Source organism: Panthera tigris, chromosome C1, assembly GCF_018350195.1.
Source record: "Panthera tigris isolate Pti1 chromosome C1, P.tigris_Pti1_mat1.1, whole genome shotgun sequence".
NCBI lineage: Eukaryota > Metazoa > Chordata > Mammalia > Carnivora > Felidae > Panthera > Panthera tigris.
The window spans coordinates 92,221,066-92,227,569 of record NC_056667.1 but is presented as its reverse complement, the minus strand read 5'-3'; positions in this window follow the sequence as shown (position 1 = coordinate 92,227,569).

The following is a 6,504-nucleotide window of genomic DNA, read 5'->3' as shown; positions in this document are numbered from 1 at the left end:
TATGGTAGCACGGAAAAATGGAGTTAAGTTTTTTGTGGGACATTGTATTGTAGGTTGCAAATGATAGAACTTGACTCAAAAATAACATAAGCAAAAGAGGAATTTATTGTTTTTATCCAGCTGAAACAAGGGAAAGTAAGGATGGTAGTGACTCCCCAGGGTTGACTAGGTCTAAGAACTTGAGAATCAAGACTGTCCATCTTTGTCCTAATTTTGATTTTACTCTCTCAGAAACCTCAGTGTGTGAAGAGAATATAATAGCAGTTCTAAGGTTTCTAGTCATAAAACTGATGGAGGGTACTACTTCACTTACCAATACAGAAACTCCCCAGAAGTGATCAGGGTGGGAGGTAGGAGCTGGATAGTATTAGGAAGAAAGGGAAAGAGAGGCTGGGCAGACAAAAATAGCAGATGTGTGCTGACTTGATTCACAAGCTTACTTATTTGAATTCTAATAACAAGACATCATGGCTCTCTTCTAATATCTAGAGCTGCACTGTGTAATATTGCAGCCACTAGCCACATGGGACTAGTTATTTATTTATTTTTTTAATGTTTATTTTTGAGACAGAGAGAGACAGAGCATGAATGGGGGAGTGTCAGAGAGAGAGGGAGACACAGAATTCGAAGTGGGCTCCAGGCTCTGAGCTGTCAGCACAGAGCCCGATGCGGGGCTCGAACTCACAGACTGTGAGATCATGACCTGAGCAGAAGTCAGAAGCTCAACCGACTGAGCCACCCAGGAGCCCCAACATGGGACTATTTAAATTTAATTAATTCAAATTAAATAAAATTAAAACTTCAGTTCCTCATTTGAAGTGCTCATCAGTCCCATGGCCAGTAGCTACTGCATTGAACAGTGGAGATGCAGGACATTTCCATCATCACAGAAAATTGTTTTGGACAGGGCTGATCTGTAATATTCAGGTGCTCTTTCCTAAGCTAATTCACTTAAAAAAAACTTACTATGAAAAATCTCAAGTATACATAATAATAGAATAGTATGAGCCCCATCTTCAACAATTAACTAATCTTTTGCCAATTTTAATGTCTTATCTATACCCCCACCTTTTGGGGGTAAAGGGACAGTTTTTTAAACCAAATCCCAGCTTTCATTGTATCATTTCATCTATACATATTTCACTATGTCATCTCTAGCAAAAAGTTTTAAAAGGTAACCCAGATACTATTATCATACTGTAACAAAAGTTAATTCCTCAATACTCCGTTTAATACCCAATCCCTGTTTAAATCTCCTAGTTTGTCTCAAAATATCTTTTTGAGTTTTTATATTTCTTTTCTATTGTTTCTATAACAAATTACTGTAAATTTAGTAACTTCAAACAATATAAATTCATTATCTTACCAAGTCTTTAGGTCAGAAGTCTGACATGGGCATCCCTGGGGCTAACATCAAGGTACTACATTCCTTTCTGGATATTCTAGGAGAGAATCTGTTTACTTGCCTTTTCCAGCATCTATAGCCTGCATTCTTTGGTTCTTAGTCCCCTTCTGCCTTCCAAATTAGCAATGTTTCATCTTTTTGACTTTCCTTCCATAGTCGTATCTCCCTCTGACCCCCACTGGGAAAGGTTCTCTGCTTCTAAGGACCCAAGTGATTATAACCCAGAATAACCTCCCCATTTAAAAATCTTTAACATAATCACACTAGCAAAGTCTCTGACCATGAAAAGTAACATATTCACAGGTTCTGAGGATTAAGATGTGGATGTCTTTGGGAGGGGCTATTATTCTGCCTCCCACTGTTTGTCTGCAGCGGAATATTTTTTTAAAGTAGGCTCCATGCCCAATGTGGGGCTCAAACTCACAACCCTGAGGTCAAGAGTTGCATGCTGTACTGACTGAGCCAGCCAGGCACCCCATGCAGTAGAATCTAAACAAGGTGTCCCCCATTGCATTTGGTTGCCCATTGATTGCATTGGGTAAAGTCTAAATCTCTGTTAATCTCTAATAGCTCTTCCCCCCACCCCACACTTTGTTTAATGAGGCTCTCTCTTTAAATAAATTATAACTTTTTTTTTTAACAAGCATGTTTATTTGCTGTTCAAGCAGAATATCTAATATAATCTGTGATTCGCTTGAAATGGGCTTTACTGTATTTAAACTGATTTTCTTAAGTAAAAGCTATAATATTAATACTAAGGGTAGAAATTTTTAAGTGGAGGCCATAGCTCACTTGACTTCACATCAGTGGAGAGAGGTGGTATCTGGAGAGTCTGTTGGCCACTTCCCAAGAGGCCTCTAGAGGTTGCATTACTTGGGTGAATATGTGGTCCAAAGTTTGATTTGCATCACTGCAGGCTTGGAAACTGATTTTGTTAGCAAATGGAAAGCACATCCATCTCTCAGGGTGGACTCACAGAAACCAAGCTAGTAAGACCAATGTATGAACATGGATGCCAATTTACAGACGTAGATAAAGTCTGGTATAGGTTTGACCAGCCAATTTTTCCTTTCCCTAGGCAGACAATGTGGGAAATCAAAACATAAATATGAAGGTGAATTAGATGAATGCATTGCCTAGAGCACCAAATAAGAGGATAAAATTAATACAGAATCAGGAAGAATGGCTCCCCAGGGCCCAAAGCAATGCACTGGGGTATGTTTCCTGAGGAGCATCCTTTAAGATTCCTTTGTCACTGGTACTGGAAAGTTGGTTTGAGTTTTCATTTCCAGTGACAGGAGGCATCCAAGCATTGTCTGTCTGTGGCTTTCAGGTGACTTTGTGTATTTCTACTCTAATTTATTCACATGTTGAGCTCAGAGGTAATTCAAAGAGGGGAATTTTACTTTCAATATCTTCAGGGAAGCTTCGTAGTTGTTCCCAAGAGCTGACAACACTAAACATTGTGCCTGAAAATCAGGAACTTTTCAAGAACTCTGCCTGTATCCCAGAACATTCCTAATCTCTAGGCCTGATTTTTCTGAGGGCCCTATGTTTACCTTCTATTTTTTTTAATGTTTATTTATTTTTGAGAGGGGGAGGGGGCAGAGAAAGAGACACAGAATCCAAAGCAGGTTCCAGGCTCTGAACTGTCAGCACAGAGTCCCAACGAGGGGCTCGAACTCACAAACTACAAGATCAGGACCTGAGCTGAAGTTGGATGCTTAACTGACTGAGCCACCCAGGCACCCCCCTATGTTTACCTTCTTAGCACAGACTGAGAGGTGGATGACCAGTGAGCAAGGTATTAAATGTGTTGTTACAGGTTGCTGCTTTTCCTGGATCCTGGTAAATGACTACATGAGCTAGATTGTTATGATTGGGAAATGCTAGGATAAAATAGGCAGAGAGGGAAAGGTTAGGACCTGAGGTCCCTGGGTGGGGGAAAAACACATATTTTGGAACAATGCTGGGAGCATTTGACCACAGCAAACCCCCTCGGGCTTAACGTTCCTCTTAAGAACTTAACACACCACCTACTCTCCCTCAGGTTCCCATCAGGAATTTGACTATCAAAATACCTAACTAACAAAAGTAAACCATAAAACTTGTGTTACATGAGGGACAGTATGACCATAGTCTGACTCCTCACACAATGGAGTCGAGCCAATCAGGAATGGACAAGCCAGGACCTAGAGTTATCTAGCCAGTAAGGGTAGAACCTGAAAAGGAACAAGGGAGAAGGGAAGGGAGGGCTGACCAGAATCTTATAAAACAAAGACCCTTGCCTATTGTTGCAGAAATTCACTTTCAAAATGTCCCTTCTCTGCAAAAGAGCTTTCATACTATTCTTCCTTTCTAATCTTTAATAAACTTAAAAAAGATTTTTTAATGTTTATTCATTTTTGAGAGACAGAAACAGAGCACAAGCCAGGGTAGGCCAGAGAGAGAGAGGGGACATAGAGTCCAAAGCAGGCGCCAGACTGAATTGCCAGCACGGAGCCTGATGTGGGGCTCAAATTCACAAACTGTGAGATCGAGATTGTGACCTGAGCCGAAGTCTGATGCTTAACCAACTGAGTCACCCAGGCATCCCTACTCTATTACACTTTTGCCTGCTGCTCATTTTGTTTTGTGTCCACCCCTTCATTCTTCAAAGCGGTGAGAACGAATCCCAGGTATTGAGGTAAAAAATCCTGGAACATTATGGGATAGGATCACAGAAAATATTTTGATATGTCAGCATGTATTTACTAAGCACCTATAATTTATTTGAGACATAGCACTGATACTATTTTGTTCTATGGTATCTGTATGAGTGGAATTCTAAAGTTATCGAAATAAGGAGAAATTTCTTATGTTACCTGTAGATTGGTAAGTGTTAAGGTTTGAACTTTTGTACAAAATCCCAATTCATGTGTAATTTGTAGCATTGAGACTTCTATGCATATGCTCACTATATTATACTTACACAGAAACCCTGGTAAACTGTGTTGAACTTGGGTGCATTCTTTTAGGATAGGAAGAACAATCACTGAAACAAAGCATTTTGTCATTTGCCTTTGTGTGGCTTTATTTATTTATTTATTTATTTATTTATTTAATTTATGAGCCAGGGAGAGGGGTAAAGGGGGTGAGAAAGGCAGAGAGAGATGAGAGAGAGAGAGAGAGAGATATCTTAAACAGGCTCTGTGTTCAGTGCAGAGCCTGACTCGGGGCCCAATCTTATGACCTTGGGATCATGACCTGAGCCAAGATCAAGAGTTAGACACTCAGGGGTGTCTGGGTGGCTCAGTTGGTTGAGCATTCTGACTTCGGCTCAGGTCATGATCTCACGGTTTGTGAGTTCAAGCCCTGCATCAGGCTCTGTGCTGACAGCTCAGAGCCTGGAGCCTGCTTCAGATTCTGTGTCTCCCTCTCTCTCTGCCCCTCCCCTGATCACACTCTGTCTCTCTCTGTCTCTCTCTTTCAAAAATAAATAAACATTAAAAAGTAATTAAAAAAAAAAAAAGAGTCAGACACTCAACCAACTGAGCCATCCAGGGGCTGTGTGACTATTTCAGATAAATAACTCAAAATTTAGTTGGAAAGGGCCAATTTAGTTACTGACCAAACTCTAAAAGAAATGCTAATATGATACTTAATATTTCTGAAATAGGATTTTTATAAATATTTTGGGGGCACATGACTTACAATAAGACACCTACCTAGACTCATTTTGGTCAATCTCTGTTTTTCTTTGCTCTTTCTAGCAAGTTCTATTAAATAGTCTCAAGATTATTACTAGAAAGTTACTAACCTTACCCTAAAATACCCATCCAAAATTATGATGCTTAATGTGATTTATGTATTATTAATATTTTTAATCTGTAGTTTCCCCCATTTTTGACTTTGAAGTATGCCAGTGGTTTCATTAAAATAGGGTGAATTTTTTTCTCAAAACAGAATATTTAAAAATTTTTATTTTTGTTTTCAGTAGAACATCCAATTATTTACTTAACATAAAAAAGCACATCTCTTTTATGTTGAAACAAGAGTGTGTGTGTGTGTGTGTGTGTGCGCGTGTGTGTTGCTAGGTTTAGTCATTGACATATAATTTAAGCTTTTGTTTAGGGGTCTGGAGAGGAGTGCTGGTAGACGCAGGTATTCTACCTACGTAATCTTTGAGACTATTTGAAAGAGAAGCAGTGGTGGTCTCGTTTGTTCTCCCAGAGCCAGGGCACTGCTGGCTATAAATCACACAGCTCTTTGGTGTGTGTATTTATGTATGTGTTCTAATAAGGAGAGTGGAACTTTTAAAACAAGTGCTCATATCCCTGTTGAACTTCCCCTGAACAGCTTGAGGCAAGATTTCCTATTTTAGGCTTGTGCTCAGATTCCTTTCCACTATTTGGGGAAAACCAAAAACTTCTATTTCCCTTTTTAGAAATGAGATTTGAGAATCTTATTAAAAGGGGTACACCTTAGCCTATAGGCATTTAAGTCACAAGCACTATGAATCATTCTGTCAAGTTAGGACCTGCATTTTCAAACGATGCCTAACCTAGTTCCACATCCAGAGTAGGCACTTGATAAATATTTGGTGAATGATTGAGGCAGTACCTCAGAATCCAAGGACAGTCCTTCAACTGAGAAAGCCTTGTCCTTTCTGAACAATTCACTGCTTTGCAGCAACTAGAGTGAAAGACAAGAAGATCTAATCTTAATCAGTGTGGCTGAGTATAGAAGGAAAGGTGATACCTTAGGCTAACAGCTATTAAGGTTGTAGTGTAAAACTTGATGATGTTACATTAGGAAGTGAATATACAGTCAATGCATTTATTACTGAACAAGATGTGCCAGATGTCATATTTCAGTGCCTGATTTCTCCCTTTTCCCCACCCCCTTTTTCTGGAAATACGGTTGTGCGTTTGCTTCTAACAATTCTGAGGACTTGTTCAAAATTTAGACACAGGTAACACTGCCACAGGATATGGGGGATATAAACATGAATAAGACCTTATTCCCTCTACCTTTTCAGGATAAGTCCATTTTTTTTCACACTAAAATATCCAGTTGATACACTGAAGTAGAGTGCAAAAAGAAGGGTTTAAGAATCA